Source organism: Oryctolagus cuniculus, chromosome 13, assembly GCF_964237555.1.
Source record: "Oryctolagus cuniculus chromosome 13, mOryCun1.1, whole genome shotgun sequence".
Taxonomy (NCBI): domain Eukaryota; kingdom Metazoa; phylum Chordata; class Mammalia; order Lagomorpha; family Leporidae; genus Oryctolagus; species Oryctolagus cuniculus.
The window spans coordinates 89188728-89214815 of NC_091444.1; the positions used below are offsets into that span (position 1 = coordinate 89188728).

A 26088-nucleotide genomic window follows, 5' to 3' on the forward strand; every position below is an offset into this window, starting at 1 on the left:
TATCTGAAATGTTACTTTGTATAATAGTGATAACTGTGATTTTTGGAAAATTTGTTATATACTCTAATAATTTATAATACAGAAAGTCAAAATCCTGAAATGTTATTAGATTCCCTAAAATTCCCAATAATGTGGAAGGAAAATTTGAAGACTCCAAAACTACAAAATTAAACCAAGAAAATGGTCTAGAGAAGAAATTAAAGAAGCAAGTTCTCATTTCATATAAGACCTATTTAAAAAATGACTATTCTATTTGGGTTGTTCAGTTTGGAGGGGGCAAAAGGACTTAAAAATAACTAACTGCAAACATTTCAAAGTGAATTATCACTTATATGAGAATCAATTTTTATATTATTTTTTACACAAGAAATAACCAACCAAAATAAAATTCCACATCACATAAGCTTCAGACATAGGGATCGTATTGTTACACTGTAAGTGAACACAATGGCCATAGGAAAATAAAAAATAAAATGAAAATGAAAACAACAGGATACTATATGCATAAAAAGGTATATTTGGAAACAGTAAGTACATAACTGAATAGGTAGTGAATCTACTTAATGTGAACCATGTTAAACATGAGCTGAGCTGAAGACTATTGAACTATATTATTAAGCACAGTGAGTACATTCAAACACAGTAAAAAGAGTAAATGAATGGAATTTAAAATATAAACCTACAAATAAAAAGCTTAGACTGAGAAAGAATTAAACTACTAGCTGTTTCTCTGGACTAAGGAAAAGAAGTAAAGAACAGTGTTATTAGAATTTTTATGCCATAAATTTCCAAAATTGATCACAAGATACAAACCTGTGATTCAGAAGTTTATTGGGTCAAAAGTGAAAATTTAACAAAAAATACTTCAGTAATATCCATACTTTGTGACATCATAGAGAAAAAAAAGACTTAAATAAGTGATAAAAAAGGGTGATGATATACAAATACAAGAGCAAGGTCCGCACCTTTAGTATAGTGTCAGAACAGATATAAATATTAAGACATCTTAGAGTAACTGCCTTTAACAAACAAAGGTAAACTTAGATTAATTTCTAAGTAGATCTAGGGATTCGGTACCAAACGTAGTTTCATAGAGCACACCACAAAAAGAAATGCAAATGTTCTCTTGCATTAAATTAAGAAAGAACAAGATGAAGAAACTTCAATACATGCAGAACATTGAACTAACAGAGGCAGTGTCCAAGAGAAAAAACATTTAGAGGCTGGTGATGTGGCATAGCAGGTAAAGCTGTTACCTGCAGTACCAGCATTTCATATATGTGCTAGTTCAATTCCTGACTGCTCCACTTCTGATCCAGCTCTCTGGTATGACATAAGAAAGCAGTAGAAGATGACCCAAGTCCTTGGGCCCCTACACTCCTGTGGGAGACATTGAAAAAACTCCTGGCTCCAGCTTTGGATTGCCCCAGCTCAGGCCTTTGCTGCCATCCGGGGATTGAACTGGCAGATGGAAGACCTCTCTCTATGTCTTTGTCTCTGTCTCTTTGTAGCTCTGCCTTTCCAATAAATATATATTTCTTTAAAATATTTAGATACAAGTTAAAAATACAAGTTTTGCATGTTTAAATTAGAATTAAAATTCTGGACTTTTAAATATTGTACTTGATAGAATTTATGTTTTCAGGTGTGTTTTATCAGCTTGTTAAAATTGATGTCATATCACTCATGTTTTGAAGAATTCCAACTATTCATTTATTAGCCCTAATAAGCACTAAGGACTGACAGTGGTATAGATATTTCCCACAAGTTTCTGGGCATGCAGAACAACTGGATCATATTTCCATAATATGGTTGAGAAGGATGACATTATGATATCCACACAGTATACATGATCACAAAGAAACTCACCAACAGCAGGACAGTATGTGTGGCTCTTTTCGGGGGGAGGTCCTTGGGAAATCCCTCATGCTTTGAAGGTACTCAGACCTCCTTTGATGGCTAGATAAGAAGATCACCATATAAGCACTGGAGAAAAGCATGATTTCTACAAAGATTTTCTGGGACAATGCGAGTGTGAAATATATCTCCATGATGATGGAGTTCATTGAAGAAATTCAGCAGTACTTACTGATATGGAATAGATTGGTTATGTTAGATAGAGCTGCACTGTAGATGATCATTGGACGACAGGTTGAAGGACCAAAAACAGAAGAAAGAATGGATAATATAATTTGTGAGCTTGTGTTTAAATCTTGACAAAGAGAAGGTGTTGGTGCTGATGGTTATGACCTGGATGATGCTAAGGTGGCAGGTGGTACAGACGGAGAGACCCCCTCATCACTCTACTCAAGTAGAACAAAGCCTTACATTTTAAGTCACTTGGCAAATTCAATGACTTGAACATGTCTGGAAATAAAATATACAGTGTAGTGAGTAGCATCATTATGTGGAAAAAGCCAGGTGACAGATGGTTACATTAGGGGGCTTAGGCCTAAGATCTTGGTGGATTGTGAAGATATTGAAGAGAAAGATAAAAACATTGGCTAAGATTCAAATGGCAGCTTGGAAAAAATACATAATTTTTAATGACAACAGAAGTGGAAATTTTGTTCATATTAAAAGCATACAGGAAGCCTTTTTGGATACCTGTGAAACAAACAAATAAACAGATCTCACATCACCAGTGGCCTTTCTTTTTTGTCATGAAAATTACTACAAGTAATTATTTATATTGTACACACTTATTTTTAAGGAACCCTGATATTGCAAAGATTCTTTTTTCCATTTATGACTTAAGGTATACAAACTTCCTACATTTCATAGATATAAATTTAGGATGAAGATTATTTTTTAACTTTTATTTAATGAATATAAATTTCCAAAGTACAATTTATGGATTACAATGGCTTCCCCCCCATAACGTCCCTCCCACCCTCAACCCTCCCCTTTCCCGCTCCCTCTCCCCTTCCATTCTCATCAAGATTCATTTTCAATTCTCTTTATATACAGAAGATCAGCTTAGCATATATTCACTAAAGATTTCAACAGTTTGCACCCACATAGAAAGACAAAGTGAAAAATACTGTTTGAGTACTAGTTATAGCATTAAATCACAATGAAGAGCACATTAGACTTCTGCACTACTCTCTACAACAAATTAAGTTTTTTCATTATGTCCATTTTCTGACCCCTTTGAAGATAGCTCTATTTGGGGGTTTCAATAATTTTGCAAAATAAAATTATCTTAAATTTAATTTTTCTTTAAACTCTTTGAAGTACTCTCTTTACACACACACACACACACATAATGCAAAAATGACTCATATTCAGGAATGAATGTCTGAAGTGGAAAACTCCAGAACCACATGACTTGCAGGAGTTAACAAATGAAAAATTGCATAGTTGATTGAATGGTGGCCTAACTTTCTTCAAAGACTTACTATAGTAAAATGAAAACACACTTGTGTATTGAAACTGAATAACTGATTGCCCAAAAACATGTATGTCTACCCTTAGCATTTCCTGTAGCCAGGGAAAGCACCAGGATTACACTGACTAGAATATTAATTTAATTAACTTAATTCTAATTTAAATATGCAGAACTTGTAATGTCAGATTATATCTAATTTTTTTTTACTTTTACACTGATGATATTCTGCATGTACTGAAATTTCTTCATCTTGTGCTTTCTTAATTTAATGCAGAAAATCATTTTTTTTTCCTTTCTGGAGTGTGCATCTATGAAGCTACTTTGATACGTAATCTCTAGATCTTACTTCAGAAATTAATCTAAATTTGCCTTTGTTTATTGAAGGCAGTTTCTGTATATTGTCTTAATATTTATTTCTGTTCTGACACTAATATGTGGTGAATTTTCTCTTGTCTTTGTAGATCATTATCCTTCACTGAATGAATTATTTAAGTCGCTTCTTCCTCTTTGATGTTACAAAATATGGATATTATTTATGCTGTCTGACATTTAGAGGATCTAAACCAATTCAATTTCAATAATATATTTAAGCATGAAATAATATTTCTGGAATACTTTTGGTATACATGCATATATTTACTTTGGGATACTCCGTACATCATGAGACATTCAGCAAAGGAGGTAAAATATAATTACATGAAAAAGAGTAGGTAAGAATTTCAATATTTTCTTCTCTCACAACAGGAATAATTAGCTGATTCTCCCTAACCCATGTCCCTCTTTCTATAAATGCCCACCATGCACTGAAAGAGACTTGATCTTACTGCTCATGAATTGATGTTTTTCCATTGAGTCTCTTGATAATGTAGAGTTGGCGAGAGAAAAATGAGTATAATAGTTGAAGTGCTATCATTTACATAATTTCTTTTGAATCTTTGCCTTAATTTTTAGAATTTAACAATTGATAGTTGTAGACAACATATACATGGACCACAGCATGTAATTTATTGCTTATTTTAATTTTAATGTTAATTTTGTATCCTGTGATTTTATGTGAGTCATCTGACAATCCCATCATGGAAGCATCACTGATCTGCAATAATATCTGCTGACATGCAGAAATGGAACATAAGAAAGCTTGAGCATGGTCACCTATAATTTGCACAGAGTGTAAAGGAGAATCGAGTCCTTTTTTAACAAAGTAAATACTTAAAATTCTGAATGTACAGCTCAGTTCTCACTGTAAAATGTGACAATCTGGGGTTTCTGGGCTGATGGTGCAGCCTCTGAGCACTCTCAGGGGACAGAAAGTGTGGACAACATTCACCCTCTTTATTCTGGCTTTCATGTTAATCTCCAAAGTGTTTATGTGATCTTGTATCATGGTGAGGGAAATATCACAGTTAAATGGACCAAGAGTAAAAAGACTGATGATGAAATCCCTGCGCTTAGATTAGACATGGACATGAAATAGAAGCAGTGTAATGACAGGGAGAAGCCATCTGCACAAACTCAAGGGCTACTTGATACACAAAGTATGGTGTTAAAAATTATTACTCAAAAGGTGGAAAGGCAAGCATGTATACATAGAGTGAAATATCTTGCACTCATTGGTTCATCCCCTAGACGCCCTCAAAAGCTGGGGCCAGGCCTGTTCAAAGGCACTGCTGAAGAGCTCTGCTTCAGTCTCCCATATGTGCATCAAAGATCCTCGTGCTTGAGCTGGGCCATCATCTGCTGTTTTCTAGGTGCTTTAGCAGCAGGAGGAAGATGCGTCAGAAGCATGCGGTAACCAGGACTTGAAGCAACACTCTGAATTGGGATGTAGGTGTCCCACGTGGCAGCTTACCTCACTGCACTAAATGGTTTCCTCAAGAAAAATAATTTTGATAAAGCCTCTTTTGTCACCTCTTTTGTAGTATCAACTGTTAGTGAATTGGTATATTAGTGCTAAAATATAGTATTGTTTTATGAATGAATGCACAATGATGTTTGCATTTTATGTAGATTTAGGAAAATGAGAATATATGACAGAATATACTATGTTGTTATTATGTTAATCTCCCATGTTATTTCCATTATAAGTTTTACCATATTTATTGATCAGCGTTTAAAGAACTATGCCATCATTGACAACATTAAAATGATTATGAGAATTTTAGATGAATTGATATGCGGAAGTAGATTGATAGATTCAATGATCGAAATAAGTCAGTTGGCAGATTCAGGTGGATAGACATCTTTTCCACCATGATTAGCTCAATAAAAGGAATTTTTATAAAATCCCCCAATCCCAGAAGAATAAATAGGGAAAGCATCCAATTTCAATGAGTGACTGCAATGTGTCACCCATTCTTTGGGAACTGAATTTAAAGCAAATTCATGTGAAAGCACAGTGTTGATGAGAAGCACAGTCATAATCTGACACATGGAACTCCCAGGACCCTGAGAAAAAGCATGGGTTTTATAGTGTCACCACAGAAGTAGAAGACAGAAACTTTAGCAGGAAAATATAATAAGAATCTTATGCTGTGGATTTGGATACACCTAAAATTGCTCCCTAAAATTGTGTTTATTAAACCACCAGAGTCAAATAGACACCAGGAAGGGATAAATCTACAGTTTTTAGAGCTAATAACATGCTTCCCAGTGCATCACTCTTCTAAGGAGGTGATAGCCATTGCAACCCTGTCAAAAGGCAAATTTAGAAAAAAAAATGACAAATACATCCTGGGCTCCCAGTTCCCTGATCAGGGCCAGGTGGTGCCAGGACACCTGAATATTATCCCCCATAAAGCATGAATGCAAAGTTTTAAAATAAAGACTTTAAGACCTAACACTGCAATTTTTGAACATATCAATAGAAGCATTTTGTCAGTCAGATTTCTTGAAGGGTCAATACCTGTACAGCCACAAATGGAGAATCCCTGTCATTTTATTCCACTATATTCACAACAATATCATGATTACATCCTCCCTTTCTTCCAAGAGTACTAGATATTAGTACTAGAATATTAGTACACTATATTCAAGGTACTAGATCAAGTGCCTTACTAGATCAAATTTAATTGAGATAAAAATCATAAGTTAAACTGAGAAATATAATGAGGAAATCAAGTACAAATCCAATTCAAGTGCATCATAAATCACAAATATAATTTTGCAAACCTATTTTGTATGGCCTTACACAATTCACAAAGTTTATCATTTCATGTCTAGAAATATTTGTTGCATTAATTGTGGAGTAATAGCTAAGAGTGATATCATGAGCAGAGAATTCTGCTAATATATCATGGGAAAGAATTCTTTTTTACCTCAGAACCCAGTTGCTCTTGGAGATCACTCTGTACATGAAACAGAAAGACACTCACCCAGCTACATCCCTGATATGAATCCATTATTAGATGAATCCCTAAGGTGTTTTTATAGGGAAAGTATGGCATCAGCTCATCTCCCTTCAGGCCCATAACTGTCATTTCACTTGTGGAAGCAAGACAGCCTGAGACTTGGCATCATGAGAAATAGGAGCCACCTCAGGGATAAATGAACTTTCCTGGTTTCTGGAGACAGCAGAGGAGAGCAGCTGGGTTTCACTCTTCTCACCTGTGGACTCATTTCTCCAAGGCAGGCCTGCCTGGGCAGGTTGTATGCTCTCAGTCATTGTCAACCAATAAAAGTAAAACAGTAGTCTTTACTTCAGAACAAGTACAAGCCACCTCTGATTTGTCAAGCTATCCCCATTGCTCCAGAAGCCACCTGCTGGCATCCCCATAAGTTCTCCTGTGGTTTCAGGTTCTCGGCGAAATAGTAAAGAACCTGTAAATCAGGAAACTGTGCCTGATGAATTCTGAGGAACTGTGATTTTTTTTTCCTCAGGGAACACATGCGTGAGTCAGGGAATCTGCACTGGTAGCAGAATTCAGGATAAATTTCCTCTATTTAACTCTACTCCTGGCTAAGTGCATTTCTGGAGGACAGAAAGGATACCTGCATTTCACCTACACAGAAGGTCATGTTCTGCACTATCCCCCGGATAACTTATACACATGTGGACCTCCAGTCCCCTTTGCCCTGTCACTTAACCATCAGTCTCCTCTGTCAATTTTACTCATAGCCTTTACACACTCTGAAGTAGAGGAACTAGATTTTATCAACTAACAAACTTTCTTTTATACATACAGTTTTTTTTTTTTTATTTGAAAGACAGTGTTACAGATGGCCGCAATGGCTGGAGCTGTGCCTATCTGTAGCCAGGAGCCAGGAGATTCCTCTAGGTCTCCCATGTGGGTGCAGGGGCCCAAGGACTTGGGCTGTCTTCTACTGATTTCCCAGGTCATAGCAGAGAGCAGGATTAGAAAAGGAGCAGCCAGTACTAGAACCAGCACCCATATGGGATGCCAGTGCTTCAGGCCAGGGCTTTAACCTACTGAGCCACAGTGCTAGCCCCTATGCATACACTTTTAAGAATGTAATGTGGCCAGTACCGCATCTCACTAGGATAATCCTCTGCCTGTGATGCTGGCACCCCGGGTTCTAGTCCTGGTTGGGGCACCAGATTCTGTCCCGGTTGCTCCTCTTCCAGTCCAGCTCTCCACTGTGGCCCAGGGAGGCAATGGAGGATAGCCTAAGGCTTAAGTGCTTAGGACCTGTGCCCGCATGAGAGACTGGGAGGGGACACCTTGCTCCTTGCTTCGGATCGGCGCTGTTCGCTGGCCGCAGCAGCCATTTGGGGGGTGAAGCAACAGAAAAGGAAGACCTTTCTCTGTCTCTCTTTCTCTAACTCTGCCTGTCAAAAAATAAATAAATAAATAAAGCAGAACTTAATGTCACTCCCCATCTTCCTTTCCCTTCCCTCCGTTCTTACTCACTGCCACCTTCCCTTGTGTTTCCTTTATTAGTTGTCTTTTGATTTTTTTTATAATGCAATTAAAGTTTATTTTTTTTAACTTTTATTTAATGAATATAAATTTCCAAAGTACAGCTTATGGATTACAATGGCTTCCCCCCCATAACGTCCCTCACACCTGCAACCCTCCACTTTCCCACTCCCTCTCCCCTTCCATTATCATGAGGATTCATTCCCAGTGGAAAGAACAGGTCATCAAAGAAGGAGGTACCTTTCTCTGAAGGGAGGAGAGAACCTCCACTTTGACTATGACCTTGTCTAAACAAGATAAGAGTCGGAAAACTCAGAGGGCTTCCATAGCCTTGGAAACTCATGACTGGAGCATAGGGAGATTACTGATGCCATAGACAGGAGTGTCAATTGGTAAAGTCAACAACAGGAGTCACTGTGCACTTACTCCTCATGTAGGATCTCTATCCTTAATGTGCTGTACATTGAGATTTAATGCTATAACGAGTACTCAAACAATATATTTCACTTTGTGTTTCTATGGGGATGCAAACTGTTGAAATCCTTACTTAATGCATACTAAACTGATCCTCTGTAAAAAAAAAAAAAGAAATTATCAATTCCCAACTTGACTCTCACTGGTATTAAACATGACAATAGGTCTGATCTGATTTCATCATCATTTAAAAAATCATCTATTATTTTTCACTTTATGTTTCTGTGTGGGAGCAAACTGTTGAAATCCATACTTAATGTATACTAAGCTGATCTTCTGTATATTAAGATAATCGAAAATGAATCTTGATGTGAATGGAAGGGGAGAGGGAGTGGGAAAGGGAGGGTTGTGGGTGGGAGGGACGGTATGGGGGGGAAGCCATTGTAATCCATAAGTCGTACTTTGGAAAATTATATGCATTAAATAAAAGTTAAAAAAATGTGAATGCCCATCAACGGTAGACTGGATAAAGAAATTATGGGATATGTACTCTTTAGAATACTATACCGCAGTAAGAAACAACGGAATCCAGTCATTTGCAACAAAATGGAGGAATCTGGAACACATCATGCTGAGTGAAATAAGCCAGTCCCAAAGGGACAAATACCATATGTTCTCCCTGATTGGTGGCAACTGACTGAACACCAAAAAGGAAACCTGTTGAAGTGAAATGGACACTATGAGAAACGGTGACTTGATCAGCATAGCCCTGACTGTTAATGAACAACTTAATATATTATCCCTCTTAGTAGTTTTTTTATCTCTTCTACTTAATATGACTGGTTTAATTCTGTAATTAATTCACAGTTATTCTTAAGGGTTGAAAATTAACTGAAATATGATCCCTGTTAAACATAAGAGTGGGAATAAGAGAGGGAAGAGATGTATAATTTGGGACATGCTCAAGCTGACTTGCCCCAAATGGTAGAGTTAGAAACATACCAGGGGATTCCAATTCAATCCCATCAAGGTGGCATGTACCAATGCCATCTCACTAGTCCAAGTGATCAATTTCAGTTCACAATTGATCATAATGAAAGGACTAAGAGTCAAAAGGAGCACGTAAACAAGTCTAGTACCTGCTAACACTAACCGATGGAATAAATAAAGGGGAGAGTGATCCAACATGGGAAGTGAGATACTCAGCAGACTCATAGAATGGCAGATGTCCTAAATAGCACTCTGGCCTCAGAATCAGCCCTAAAGGCATTCGGATCTGGCTGAAAAGCCCATGAGAGTATTTCAGGCATGGAAAGCCAAGACACTCTGGCAAAAGATCTCTGTGAGTGAGATCCCAGTGGAAAGAACAGGTCTTCAAAGAAGGAGTTACCTTTCTCTGAAGGGAGGAGAGAACCTCCACTTTGACTATGACCTTGTCTAAACAAGATAAGAGTCGGAGAACTCAGAGGGCTTCCATAGCCTTGGAAACTCATGACTGGAGCATAGGGAGATTACTGATGCCATAGACAGGAGTGTCAATTGGTAAAGTCAACAACAGGAGTCACTGTGCACTTACTCCTCATGTAGGATTTCTGTCCTTAATGTGCTGTGCATTGAGATTTAATGCTATATCGAGTACTCAAACAATATATTTCACTTTGTGTTTCTATGGGGGTGCAAACTGTTGAAATCTTTACTTAATGCATACTAAACTGATCCTCCTTAAAAAAAAAAAAAAGAAAAGAAATTATCAATTCCCAACTTGACTCTCACTGGGATTAAACATGACAATAGGTCTGATCTGATTTCATCATCATTTAAAAAAAATCATCTATTATCTTTCACTTTATGTTTCTGTGTGGGAGCAAACTGTTGAAATCCTTAGTTAATGTATACTAAGCTGATCTTCTGTATATTAAGAAAATTGAAAATGAATCTTGATGTGAATGGAAGGGGAGAGGGAGTGGGAAAGGGAGGGTTGTGGGTGGGAGGGGCGGTATGGGGGGGAAGCCATTGTAATCCATAAGTCGTACTTTGGAAATTTATATTCATTAAATAAAAGTTTTAAAAAAATTAAAAAAAAATGTGAAAGAATAAAATGCCTACATCAAAAAGGAAAAAAAAAGATTTTTATTTATTTGACAGGTAGAGTTACAGACAGTGAGAGAGACAGAGAGAAATGTCTTCCTTCCATTGGTTCACTCCCCAAATGGCCACAACGGCAGGAGCTACTCCCATCTGAAGCCAGGAGCCAGGTGCTTCCTCCCTGTCTCCCATGTGAGTGCAGAGGCCCAAGCACTTGGGCCATCCTCCACTGCCTTCCTTGGCCACAGCAGAAAGCTGGATGGGAAGAGGAGCAACCTGGGACTAGAACCTGCACCCATATGGGATGTCGCCACCACAGGCAGAGGATTAACGTAGTGCACCACTGCACTGGCCCCTCAAGTAATATCTTTATTTTGCACCCATATTCCACCTGCCAAATGGAGTTCTCTGAATGTCTTCTGGTTTTGAGTTTTGTCTGATTCATGAATCTCTTAAATGCTTAAATAAATAAACTCTATTAAATTTATTTTCCTGAATAAGTTTATTTTCACAACAAGGTATGAGAAATTTATTTCTCATGACCACCCCAGCACTATTCTGCAGAAGGAAGACCCCGCTCAACTCAGAGGATTTTACACAGAGTGTGTGTGGGGTAATATTCCATAGTGTATCTATACCACATTTTCTTTATCCATTCATCAGACAATAGGCATCCGGGTTGATTCATTATCATTTTTCCACTCAGTTACTGTTTATAGCTTTTGTCTATATTCTTACTACACTAGGGTCTTATTGATTTTTATTTCTTAAAATTCTTCCTGGGTGAAGTATTAACCCTTTTTACTGTAAAGTATTTTAAATATGTTGTCTCAAATACTGAAACTAAAAAAGACAAAAAAGGAGGATAAAAGAGGGTGAGAGAGAAGGGGAGGGATGGAGGAAGAGGTAGCATCACATTTTAAAATTGTATCTACAAATTATATTGAATCTTTTAAAAAAAACTATGAATAATTAAAATTAAAATTATTCAAAACACTTTAAAATTTTAAAAATGCTTTGAACTTGCTTTATAATCACAGGCTTTGTGGTTCACTAAATACTGAGTTCAGCCAGGAAAAAGTAGAAAGACTCTGATGAATATCTGCGCTGATTCAATATCTTAGCTATATTGAATTGAGCTGTGAGAGAAATGGCAGTGCAGATAATCCTGTCATATGAAGATTCCATTTCCTTTAGGCATATTCTCAGGAATGGGAAGGCCACGTCATATGGTAGATATGTTTCAGATTTCTGAAAATCTCCATACTGCCTTCCATAAAGTTGTACTAGTTTACATTCCCCTAATAGTGTATTAGGGTAATTGTTTTATATATCTTCACCAGAAATTGTTTTTTGGATGATATTCATTTTGATGTGAGGTGATACACTGTGGTTTTTATTTGCTTGCCTCATGTCTAGGCATCCTGAGCATCTTTTTTGTTGTTGTTCATGTGATTGATGACAGTATTTCATTCTTTGAAAAATACCTCTTTGTTTCCACAAAAAAAGTGAAGATGCAACTGGCAGAATGAAAGAAAAGATTTTCAAACTACTCAGTGGTAAAGAATTAATATCTAGGGGCTGATGCTGTGGGGTAGTGGGTTAACACCCTGGCCTGAAGCACTGGCATCCCATATGGGCGCCGGTTCTAGTCCTGGCCGCTCCTCTTCTGATCCAGCTCTCTGCTAAGGCCTGGGAGAGCAATGGAGGATGGGCCAAGTCCTTGGGCCCCTGCACCCATGTGGGAGACCTGGGGGAATTTCCTGGCTCCTGGCTTCAGATCGGTGCAGCTCTGGCTGTTGCATCTATCTGGGGAATGAACCATCGGATGGAAGACTTCTCTCTCTACCTCTCCTCTCTCTGTGTAATTCTGACTTTCAAATAAATAAATAAATCTTAAAAAAGAATTAATATCCCGAATTTATAAAGACCTAAGGAAATTCAATAAAACAAAATTAACAATCCAGTTAAGAATAGCCCTGGCTCAATTTATTTTTTGTATTTTTTTTTCTTTCCCCTTCATTTGTGGTGTGGTTAATTTATGCATTTATCAATTAAAACTATGTGTTCAAAAGAGATGTGAATTTATTGTTCTTAATAAAGAGATACAGCTGGTGAATATGTAAATGAAATGTGACATTCGAGCTTTATTTTTAATTTTAGATTTTTACTTTTATTAATAAAAATAAAACATGTAAAGTATTTCATAGATACATTTCTTTTTTATGCATGAATTTTATTTGTTTATTTATTTACTGTTAAATTATTTTTTTACTTTTATTTAGTAAATATAAATTTCAAGAGTACAGTTTATGGATTACAATGTCTTTTCCCCGCTATGACTTCCTTCCCACCTGCAACCCTCCCATCTCCCACTCCCGCTCCCTATCCATTCGCATCAAGATTCATTTTCAATTATCTTTATATACAGAAGATTGATTTATATATATAATATATATTAAGTAAATATATATATTATATATATTAAGTAAAGATTTCATTAGCTGGCACCCACACAGAACATAAAGTGTAAAATACTGTTTGAGTACTTGTTTTAGCATTAATTTACTTTGAACAACACATTAAGGACAGAGATCCTACATGAGGAGTAAGTGCACAGTGACTCCTATTGTTTGACTTAACAAATTGACATTCTTGTTTATGGCATCAGTTTATGGCATGGAAAGGCAAGAAACTCTGGCAAAAAAAAAAAAAAAAACTAAATGAAGGATCTCTGCGAGTGAGATCCCAGTAGAAAGAATGGGGCCATAAAAGAAGGAGGTACCTTTCTCTGAAGGAAGGAGAGAACTTCCACTTTGTCTATGACCTTGTCTAAATAAGATCAAAGTTGGTGAACTCAAAAGGCTTCCATAGCCTTGGCAACTCATAACAAGAGCCTAGGGTGACTACTGACACCATAGATACATTTCTAAGAATATAGCCATATTCCCTTTCCCTCTTCCCTCAGTCTCCCCTCCTTCCTTCCTTTCTATTTTCCTCTAATTTGTGCAATAATACACTTTAAATTATCTTTATGATCACAGGTTAATGTACCACTAACCACAATCTTCAACAAGTTACATAGTAGAAAGATCAGTGTTCCCTAGGAATATACACAAGTTCTGTAAGCAAAGGTCAAATCAAAATATGTCAGTTTCATTTTTATATTTTTTGTATTCTGTGTTAACTACTGTATTTCAGAGAAAGTATATATATTATTCGTCATTTGGGGATTGGATTATTTCACTAAGCATTACAGTCTCCAGTTGTATCCATTTTGTTGCAAAATACATGATTTATTTCTCTTTCATGGCTGAATAGTATTTTTTTATTTTATTTTTTGACAGGCAGAGTGGACAGTGAGAGAGAGAGACAGAGAGAAAGGTCTTCCTTTGCCATTGGTTCACCCTCCAATGGCCACTGCGGCCGGGATGCTGTGGCCCGCGCACCACGCTGATCTGATGGCAGGAGCCAGGTGCTTCTCCTGGTCTCCCATGGGGTGCAGGGCCCAAGCACTTGGGCCATCCTCCACTGCACTCCCTGGCCACAGCAGATAGCTGGCCTGGAACAGGGGCAGCCGGGACAGAATCCGGTGCCCCGACCAGGACTAGAACCCGGTGTGCTGGCGCCGCAAGGTGGAGGATTAGCCTAGTGAGCCGCGGCACCGGCCTGAATAGTATTCCACTGTGTATAAATACTACCTTTTCTTTATCCAGTCATCCATGGACATCCACAATGAATCAATATCTTAGGTACTGTGAAATGAACTGCTATAAACATGGGGATACAAATAACTCTTTCATATGATGACTTCACTTCCTTTGGGCAAATTCCCAGGAATGTGATGGTTGTTCCACCGTTGGGTTGGTTTCCAGATTTCTGAGGAATCTACATTTTTGTCTTCCATAATGGTTGTACTAGTTTATGTTCCCTCCAAAAAATGTACTATGGTACTCGTTTCTACACATCTTTGCAGACATTTGTGATTTATATTGTTAGGTGATAGTCATTATAATTGGGTGAGTTGATCTCTCATTGTGGTTTTATTTGTATTGCACTAATGATTCATGATTCAGAACATTTTTCATTTGTCTGTCAACCATTTGTATTTCATCCTTTGAAAAATACTTGTTCATGTCCCTTGCCCATTTATTTTTTATTAAAAGTATATTTAATATAAGTTACAAGTTTCATATGTTTCATAAATTTCTTTATACCATTAAAGAAACATAGTGGACATACCACACCTTCCCTCCCACTCATGCTCCAACCTTTCCTCACCTTCCCTCTTGAATTCCTACTCTTAATTTTTACAATGATCTTTTTTAGTACACTTAATACTTATATAGTTAAAGCTACCCTAAGTAAAAGAGCTCAACCGTAGTATGAAGAGAAAACAAAACAAAGTAAAACAAAATACTATTCCTCAAAGAAAGAGCCTAGGACTATAAATCATCACTGATTCTCAAAATGTCTATTACATTTCAATAAACACAGCTTTCAAAAAAATGAAATCCTATCTTTTGCAACAAGATGGTTGCAACTGGAAACCATTATGCTTAGTGAATTAAGCCAGCCCAAAAAGGCAGATTTCATGTTTTCGCTGATCAAAGGTAATGAATAGAGTACCATGTCCATAACTAACTTGATTTTTGTTGAGTTTCTTGAAGTCTTTACATTTTTTAGATATCAATCCTTTATCAGATGCATTGTTATCATTTTTCTATTCTGTCAGTTGCCTCTTTTATATTTAGCCTCACCCTCCACAATAAAGTTTCTTCTGTGTCTCACACAAAAAAAAGATTTCTTAGATATTTTATCACTATTTTTTCTAAATTTCACTTTTTTTATCCCTTTCTATATAAGTAGCCTGCATTGGATATTTTCATATACTTAACTGGTTCAATATCCACAAAAATTAAATTAAAAAAATTTTAAATGCCACTAACCATCAGGGAAATTCAAATCAAACCCGTAGTGAGTTTTCATTTTACTCCTGTCAGAATGGCTGTTATTCAAGAGACAGTGTAACATGCCTGTGAGGATGTGGAGAAAGGGATACATTTACACACTGTTTGTGAACATGTAAATTAGTGCAGTCCCTGTAAAAAATAGTATGGAGATTCCTTTAAAAATCTAAAAATAGATTTGCCATATGATTCAAAAATTTCACTCCTGAATATATGCAGAATAGACACAAAAATATTGGCTTAAATATACATGCTCTACCATGTGACTAGCATCACTGTTCATAATGCAAAAATGTAGAATCAACTAATCAAATGAAGGGCTAAAGATATTTGCATACACATAAACACACAAAGCACACACAAATAAAATGTTAATGTAAGACAAAAGCATGGGCCGGCGCCGCAGCTCACTAGGCTAATCCTCCGCCTTGCAGCGCTGGCACACCAGGTTCTAGTCCCAGTCAGGCCGCTGGATTCTCTCCCAGTTGACCCTCTTCCAGGCCAGCTCTCTGCTGTGGCCAGGGAGTGCAGTGGAGGATGGCCCAAGTCCTTGGGCCCTGCACCCCATGGGAGACCAGGAGAAGCACCTGGCTCCTGCCATCGGATCAGCACGGTGTGCCGGCTGCAGTGAGTCGGCCGCAGCAGCCATTGGAGGGTGAACCAACGGCAAGGGAAGACCTTTCTCTCTGTCTCTCTCTCTCACTATTCACTCTGCCTGTAAAAAAAAAAAGACAAAAGCATGAAAATCCAACAAATGCAGGAAAATTATTGGAATTGGAGGACAAATGTTTAGTATAATAAATCAGACACAGAATGAATGATACCATATGTTATCTATTAGGTGGGATAAAAAATTTTTACAAATTATGCCTGAATATGTCAATTGTGCTGCACATATTGTATTTTTAAACCATTTTTAAAGCATGCATCTAATAAATTGATAGAAATTATTTAATAGTAGTTTTAATGACTTTATGACTACTTTAAATTTACTTCTTATCAATAAAGTTGAAAATTGCTGTTATTTTTCCTTCATGATTAAGTGATGTTTTTACTCATTTTTGTGTTATTTTTTCTTGGTAGTGTCAACTTGTATTTCTCATTTTTGTATATTTTGAATATATTTTACATCTTTTATTTAGTAAATATAAACTTCCAAAGTACAGTTTATGGATTACATTGGCTCCCTCCCCCCTAATTTCCCTCCCACTTGCACCCCTCCCATCTCCTGTTCCCTCTCCCATTCCATTCACATCAAGAATCATTTTCTTTCTTTTTTTTTTTTTTGACAGGCAGAGTGGACAGTGAGAGAGAGAGACAGAGAGAAAGGTCTTCCTTTTTGCTGTTGGTTCACCCTCCAATGGCCGCTGCGGCTGGCGCGCGGTAGCCAGCGCACTGCCCTGATCCGAAGGCAGGAGCCAGGTGCTTCTCCTGGTCTCCCATGGGGTGCAGGGCCCAAGGACTTGGGCCATCCTCCACTGCACTCCCTGGCCACAACAGATAGCTGGCCTGGAAGAGGGGCAACCGGGACAGAATCCGGCACCCCGACCAGGACTAGAACCCAGTGTGCCGGCGCCACTAGGTAGAGTGAACCGCGGCGCCAGCCTAAGATTCATTTTCAATTATCTTTATATACAGAAGATCAATTTAGTATATATTAAGTAAAGATTTCATTACTTTGCACCCACACAGAAACAAAAAATGTAAAAATACTGTTTCAATACTGGTTATAGCATTACTTCACATTGCACAACACATTAAGGACAGATCCCACATGAGAAGTAAGTACACAGTGACTCCTGTTGTTGACTTAACAATTTGACTCTCTTGTTTATGGCATCAAGAATCTCCCTAGGATCTAGTCATGAGTTGCCAAGCCTATGGAAGACTTTTGGGTTCACCAACTTTGATCTTATTCTGACAGGGTCATAGTCAAAGTGGAAGTTCTCTCCTCCCTTCGAAGAAAGGTACCTCCTTCTTTGATGGCCCCGTTCTTTCCACTGGGATCTCACTCACAGAAATCTTTCATTTAAGTCTTTTTTTTCCCAGAGTGTCTTGGCTTTTCATGCCTAAAATACTCTCATGGGCTCTTCAGCCAGATCCAAATGCCTTAAGGGCTGATTCTGAGGCTAGAATGCAATTTAGGACAGCTGCCATTCTATGAGTCTGCTGTGTATCCCGATTTCCATGTTGGATCGTTCTCTCCCTTTTTGATTCTATCAGTTAGTATTAGCAGACACTAGTCTTGTTTGTGTGATCCCTTTGACTCTTAGACATATCAGTGTGATCAATTGTGAACTGAAATTAATCACTTGGACTAGTGAAATGGCATTGGTACATGCCACCTTGATGGGATTGTATTGTAATCCCCTGGCACATTTCTAAATCCACCATTTGGGGCAAGTCCGATTGAGCATGTCCCAAATTGTACATCTCCCCCTTTTATTATTCCCACTCTATATTTAACAGGGATCACTTTTCAGTTAAATTTAAACACCTAAGAATAATTGTGTGCTAATTACAGAGTTCAACCAATAGTACTAGAACAAAAAAAATACTAATAGGGATAACGTATTACATTATACATCAACAGTGATGACAAGAGCTGACCAAGCCACTATTTCTCATAGTGTCCATTTCACTTCAACAGGTTTCCCCTTTGGTGCTCAGTTAGTTGTTTCCGATCAGGGAGGACATATGATATTTGTCCCCTTGGGACTGGCTTAATTCTCTCAGCATAATGTTTTCCAGATTCCTCCATTTTTTTTGCAAATGACCGGGTTAAATTGTTTTTGACTGCTGTATAGTATTCTATAGAGTACCTGTCCCATAATTTCTTTATCCAGTCTACTGTTGATGGGCATTTGGGTTGGTTCCAGGTCTTAGCTATTGTGAATTGAGCTGCAATAAACATTAATGTGCAGGCAGCTTTTTGGTTTGCCAATTTAATTTTCTTTGGGTAAATACCAAGGAGTGGGATGGCTGGGTTATATGGTAGGGTTATATTCAGGTTTCTGAGGAATCTCCAGACTGACTTCCATAGTGGCTTAACCAGTTTGCATTCCCACCAACAGTGGGTTAGTGTCCCTTTTTCCACATCCCCTCTCCACCATCTATTGTTGGTAGATTTCTGAATGTGAGCCATTCTAACTGGAGTGAGGTGAAACCTCGTTGAGATTTTGATTTGCATTTCCCTGATTACTAGTGATCTTGAACATTTTTTCATGTGCCTGTTGGCCATTTGGATTTCTTCTTTTGAAAAATGTCTATTGAGGTCCTTGGACCATCCCCTGAGGGGGTTGTTTGTTTTGATGTTGTGGAGTTTCTCGATCTCTTTGTAGATTCTGGGTATTAAGCCTTTATTTATTGCATAGCTTGCAAATATTTTTTCCCATTCTGTCGGTTGCCTCTTCACTCTCCTGACTGTTTCTTTTGCAGTACAGAAACTTCTCAATTTGATGCAATCCCAAATGTTAATTTTGGCTTTGAATGCCTGTGCTTCTGGTTTCTTTTCCAAGAAGTCTTTGCCTGTGCCGATATCTTGCAGGGTTTCTCCAATGCTCTCTAATAATTTGATTGTGTCGGGTCATAGATTTAAGTCTATAATCCATGTTGAGTGAATTTTTGTGTAAGGTGTATGGTAGGGGCCTTGCTTCATGCTTCTGCACATGGAAATCCAATTTTTGCAGCACCATTTATTAAATAGACTGTCCTCATTCCAGGGATTGGTTTTGGATCTTTGATCAAATATAAGTTGGCTGTAGATGTTTGGATTGATTTCTGGTGTTTCTATTCTGTTCCATTGGTCAGTCCATCTGTTTCTGTACCAGTACCATGCTGTTTTGATAACAACTGTCCTGCAGTATGTCCTGAAATTTGTGATGCCTCCAGCTTTGTTTTTGTTGTACAAGATTGCTTTAGCTATTCGAGGTCTCCTGTGTCTCCATATGAATTTCAGCATCATTTTTTCCAGATCTGAGAAGAATGTCTTTGGTATTTTGATTGGTATTGCCTGTTTATGCAATGACTATTGATTTTTGTTCATTGATTTTATATCCTGCTACTTTGCCAAACTCTTCTATGAGTTCCAATCGTCTCTTTTATTGTTCTTTGGATCCCCTAAATAAAGAATCATATCATCTGCAAAGAGGGATATTTTGACTTCTTCGTTCCCAATTTGTATCCCTTTAATTTCTTTTCTTGGCTAATAGCTCTGTGTAAAACTTCCAGAACTATATGGAATAGTAGTGGTGAGAGTGAGCATCCCTATCTGGTACCAGATCTCAGTGGAAATGCTTCCAACTTTTCCCTATTCAATAGCATGCTGGCCATGGATTTTTCATAAATTGCTTTGATTGTATTGAGGAATGTTCCTTCCATACCCAATTTTCTTAGAGTTTTCATTATGAAAAGGTGTTGTATTTTATCAAATGCTTTCTCTGCATCTATTGAGATAATCATATGGTTTTTCTTCTGCAGTCTGTTAATGTGGTGTATCACATTGTTTGTTTTGCGAACATTGAACCATCCTGTATACCAGGGATAAATTCCACTTGGTCTGGGTGGATGATCTTTCTGATGTGTTGTTGCATTCTATTGGCGAGAATTTTATTGAGTATTTTTGCATCTATGTTCATCAGGGATATTGGTCTGTAATTCTCTCTTTTTTTTTTTTTTTTTTTTTTTTGACAGGCAGAGTGGACAGTGAGAGAGAGAGAGACAGAGAGAGAAAGGTCTTCCTTTTGCCGTTGGTTCACCCTCCAATGGCCGCCGCTGCAGCCGGCGCACCGCGCTGATCCGATGGCAGGAGCCAGGATCCAGGTGCTTTTCCTGGTCTCCCATGGGGTGCAGGGCCCAAGCACCTGGGCCATCCTCCACTGCACTCCCTGGCCATAGCAGAGAGCTGGCCTGGAAGAGGGGCAACCGGGACAGAATCCGGCGCCCCGACCGGGACTAGAACCCGGTGTGCCGGCGCCGCAAGGTGGAGGATTAGCCTATTGAGCCACGGCGCCGGCCCTGTAATTCTCTTTCAATGCTGCATCTTTTTCCGGCTTAGGAATTAAGGTGATGCTGGCTTCATAGAAAGAATTTGGGAGGATTCCCTCTTTTTCAATTGTTCTGAATAGTTTGAGAAGAAATGGGATTACTTCTTCTTTAAATGTCTGGTAGAATTCAGCAGTGAATCCATCTGGTCCTGGGCTTTTCTTTGTTGGGAAGGCCTTTATTACTGTTTCAATTTCTGTTTCAGTATGGGTCTGTTTTGGTTTTCTATGTATTCCTGAATCAATTTAGGTAGGTTGCATGTGTCCAGGAATCTATCCATTTCTGATAGATTTCGCTGTTTGCTGGCATACAAGTCCTTGTAGTAATTTTTGATGATTCTTTTTAATTCTGTGGTGTCTGTCGTTACGTTTCTTTTTTCATCTCTGATTTTATTCATTTGGGTCTTGTATTTTTTTTAGTTGGGCCAGTGGGGTGTCAATTTTTTTATTTTTTTTCAAAAAAAATTGCTCTGTGTTTGGCTGATATTTGTAATGTTTTTTTTTTGGATTAAATCCTGTTGATTTCTTCTCTGATTTTAATTATTTCTCTTCTCCTACTAGATTTCGGTCTGGTTTGCTGCAGATTTTCTAGATCCTTGAGATGAATTGAAAGCTCATCTATGTGGTTGCTTTCCAATTTCTTTACGTAGGCACCTATTGATATAAACTTTCCTCTTAACACTGCTTTTGCTGTATCCCATAAGGTTTGGTATGTTGTGCTGTTATCCTCATTTACTTCCAGAAAGTTTTTGATTTCTCTTTTAATTTGTTCTATGACCCATTGTTCATTCAGAAGCATGTTGTTCAATCTCCATGTGTTTGCATATGCTCTAGTCATTCCTGAGTTGCTAATTTCCAGCTTCATTCCATTGTGGTCTGAGAAGCTGCATGGTATTATTCTAATTCTTTTGAATTTACTGAGACTTGCTTTATGGCCTAGTATGTGGTCAATCCTAGAGAACATTCCGGGTACTGCTGAGACGAATGTAAAAGCTTTATGTGTAGGATGAAAAGTTCTATAGATATCTGTTAGATCCATTTGGGCTATAGTGTCATTTAAATCTACTGTATCCTTGTTGATCTTCTGTCCTGTTGATCTGTCTATTTCTGAGAGTGGAGTATTGAAGTCCCCCAGTACTATTGTATTGGAATCCAAGTCTCCCTTTAAGTCCCTTAACAAATCTTTTAAATAAACCGGTGCCCTGTAATTAGGTGCATATGCATTGATAATCATTATATCTTCCTGTTGAATTGATCCCTTAATCATTATATAGTGCCCCTCTTTGTCTCTCTTAACAGTTTTTGTGGTAAAGTTTATGTTGTCCGATATTAAGATGGCTACGCCTGCTCTTTTTTCATTTCTGTTGGCATGGTATATCTTTTTCCAGCCTTTCACTTTCAGTCTGTATGGATCTTTGTTGGAAAGATGTGTTTCTTGTAAGCAGCAAATAGATGGGTTTTGTTCCTTAAGCCAATCAGCCAATCGGTGTCTTTTAACTAGACAGTTCAGGCCATTAACGTTCAATGTGACTATTGATAAGTAATAACTTTGCCCTGTCATTTGCCAAAGATATTTTCTAATATATGTTTTGAACTTCCTGTGATCTTTTGCTGTGAGGTTTCCTTTGTTTCAATTCTTTCATATTGATGACCGTGTTTCTGTGTTTCTGAGTGTAGCACATCTTTAAGCATCTTTTGCAAGGCTGGACGAGTGGCAACAAATTCTTTCAATTTCTGTTTGCTATGAAAAGTCTTTATTTCACCTTCATTCACAAATGATAGCTTTGCAGGATATAATATTCTGGGCTGGCAGTTTTTCTCTCATAGTACCTGGGCTATATCTCGCCATTCCCTCCTAACTTGTAGGGTTTCTGAAGAGAAGTCAGCTGTGAGTCTGATTCGAGATCCTCTGAGAGTAATCTGACATTTCTCTCTTGCACATTTTAGGATCTTTTCTTTATGTTTCACTGTGGAGAGTTTAATTACAACGTGTCGTGGTGAGGATCTCTTTTGGTCGTGTTTATTAGGGGTTCTGTGAGCTTCCTGTTCTAGGATTTCTCTGTCCTTCTCCAAACCTGGGAAATTTTCTGCTAATATCTCACTAAAAAGGCCTTCTAATCCTTTCTCCCTCTCCATGCCTTCAGGAACTCCTAGAACCCGAATGTTTGTTTTTTTAATAGTATCCTGCAGATTCCCGACAATATGTTTTAGATTTCTAATTTCCTCTTCTTTTCTTTGGTTTGACTGTATCCTTTCCTGTTCTCTGTCTTCTAAGTCCGATATTCTCTCTTCTGCTTCAACCATTCTGTTTTTAAGGCTCTCTAATGTGTTTGTCATTTCGTCTATTGAATTCTTCATTTCATTATGATTTCTCATCACTATCACAGTTTCATGTTCTACTAGTTGTTTCATTTCATTTTGATTCCTCCTTAATATTTCATTTTTGTGAGAAAGATTTTCTATCTTGTCCATTATGGATTTCTGTAGTTCAAGAATTTGTTTTTGAGAGCTTCTTAATGTTCTTATCAATTTTTTGAGATCTGCTTCTTGCATTTCCTCTATCTCATCATCTTCATAATCTTGAATTTGGGTGTCTTTTTTCATTTGGGGGCATCATAGTGTTGTCCTTGTTCTTGTTACCTCAGTTTTTGTGTTTGTTTTCTGGCATTGTGGAGATATTCTTTGGTTTCTTCACTGTGGTGCTTTTTCTCGTTATGCTATGACTCTAGTTTAAGTGGACTGTCTGCTTTTGATGGATCCTTAGAGGCTGTGATGGGTGTGGCCAGAGCTCTGTTTGGTTCTTCAGGGTTAAGGGTGTGCCAAAGGTGACTCACCCAGATTCTTCTCTTGCTCGCTCACTTGCTCTCTCTCTCTCTTTTTTTGACTCAGTTGGGAAGTAATTCTGCACAGCTGAGTGGAATTGAGGGTAGTTGATGTATGAAATCTGGCCCCTGTGTGTATTCAGCTGCTCTACCCCTGGGACCACACAAAGAGTTTATGCAGCCCTCAATGTGGTCTCAAATTTCTCTGCAGTCTCTCACCGGGTTGCCAAGGTTACTGAGTTCGTGTTCTCTTGCCTCCCCTCAGATTTTCACAGTCTCAGTTCGTTAGCTCCACACTTTCACTTGGTCCTAACCTCCTGTTATTTCTCCCCACCAGAGTCAGATTTTTCTGCTTAGCTAATGGCCAGCGCCGCTTTACATATGTCCAAAATGACACCTGCTCTTTGTCTTGCTCAGCTTTGTAAGGTGAGTGGAGAGAGAGGCTAGTGTCCATGCTGGTTCCCCCTGTTTATTTGTTTTTGTTTTTTTTTTCACTCCTCCAGTCAGCCTGGTGAACTTTCCCCAGTGGGGCTTCAGGCCTTGTTCCCTCTAGGCTCTTTCTGCCTTTCCCTGCCAATGTCTCAGGTTACTGAGGTTTTTGTCTCACCTCCCCTTCCAGCGCTGGCATGCAGACTCTGTGGCTGAGCTTCCACGTGGTGGGTGACCTTGCTCTCCCCACAGGTCCTCTGTGTCACATCCACTAGATCTGGAAGAGCTTCCTCTGCAATTTTTTCCTGAGCCTTTTCCTGAGGCTACAGTAACTCCACTTTTATTAAACTATCTTTTCCCGGACTATCGGTATGTGCCCTCACTATTCTGCCATCTTGGCCCCGCCTATATATTTTACATTTTATATTTTTTTTACATTTACTTTAGTAATTTTAATATTCAAGATGATTTCTGGTTACAAACCTAAGAAGATAAGTATATTCTCTAGTTCCTGCCCTCTCTCACTCTCTCCAACATTCCTTCCTTCTACCTTTCACTATCTTCTTACTAGTTTTTGAGGTAACATATTTTAAATTTACTTTACAGAAAATATATCACAGAATAAGTAGTTTAATGAATAAAAACAGCCCCTACTTTAGTGGGAATATAGGCAGCAGATATCAATAGTTGAATGTACAATTGACCATTTCACCCATATACAGCTTTTTTCCAATTAGTCATTCAGAATTTCAATGAAATAGAACAAATGCCAATATTATAATTACATATTTCCACTGTGTTTAAAAATAATAATTAAATTCATTTAGATGTTAAAGTGTTATCTTGCAGCAGTTTATGCACAAAATAATTTTGTGGAATTTGAAATGCAAATAATTATGCATTGCATTTTTTTTAACTTTTATTTAATGAATATAAATTTCCAAAGTACAGAATATTGATTACAATGGCTTCCCCCCCATAACGTCCCTCCAACCCGCAACCCTCCCCTTATCCACTCCCTCTCCCCTTCCATTCATATCAAGATTCATTTTCAATTCTCTTTATATACAGAAGATCAGTTTAGCATACATTAAGTAAAGATTTCAACAGTTTGCTCCCGCACAGAAACATAAAGTGAAAAATACTGTTTGAGTACTAGTTATAGCATTAAATCTCAATGTACAGCACACTAAGGACAAAGATCCTACATGAGGAGTAAGTGCACAGTGACTCCTATTTTTGACTTAACAAATTGACACTCCTGTTTATGGCATCAGTAATCTCCCTAGGTTCTTGTCATGAGTTGCCAAGGCTATGGAAGCCTTTTGAGCTCACTGAAGCTTAACCATTTTTAATCAGATATATATTTGCTAGAAGTATAAATGCCTACATCTGCTAAGAAAAGAGAACTGATGGACGGTGCTGCAGCTACATAGCCTAATCCTCCTCATGCGGCACCAGCACACCAGGTTCTAGTCCCAGTCAGGATGCCGGATTCTTTCCCAATTGCTCCTCTTCCAGTCCAGCTCTCTGCTGTGGCCAGGGAGTGCAGTGGAGGATGGCACAAGTGCTTGGGACCTGCACCCGCATGGAACACCAAGAGAAGCACCAGGCTCCTGGCTTCACATCAGTTAAGTGCACCGGCCACAGTGTGCTGGCCACTGTGGCCATTGGGGGGTGAACCAATAGAAAAGGAAGACCTTTCTCAATGTCTCTCTCTCTCTCACTGTCCACTCTGCCTGTCAAAAAAATCCATTTAGCATCATGAGTTAATGCAGGAATTATCCCCAAATATTAAAATGTGTTATGGTACATATGTATATACTCTATAAAGTTATATTGTAATGTGGAAGAGTTGTCTATATTCTAAGTCAATTTAGTGAGTAGAACACCTGAAGACATATAGTAAAAACACAGTCAAATTTAAGAATGGGGAGAAATTCTATATGTATACTGGCAGAACATCAAATAATCATTACCTTCAATGGAATTACAATAACAATTACCTTCTCATATTGGTCATTTTCAACAATGAATTCTAAAAGTAGGAATTTTTAA

The 26088-nt window shown here is 38.0% G+C and overlaps 1 pseudogene; it reads right to left on the minus strand.

Annotated features, from left to right (window-relative positions):
* Nucleotides 1-939: 939 nt before the first annotated feature.
* On the minus strand, nucleotides 940-2550 carry LOC127489819 (vomeronasal type-1 receptor 90-like; annotated as a pseudogene).
* Between the last annotated feature and the right edge of the window lie 23538 nt (nucleotides 2551-26088).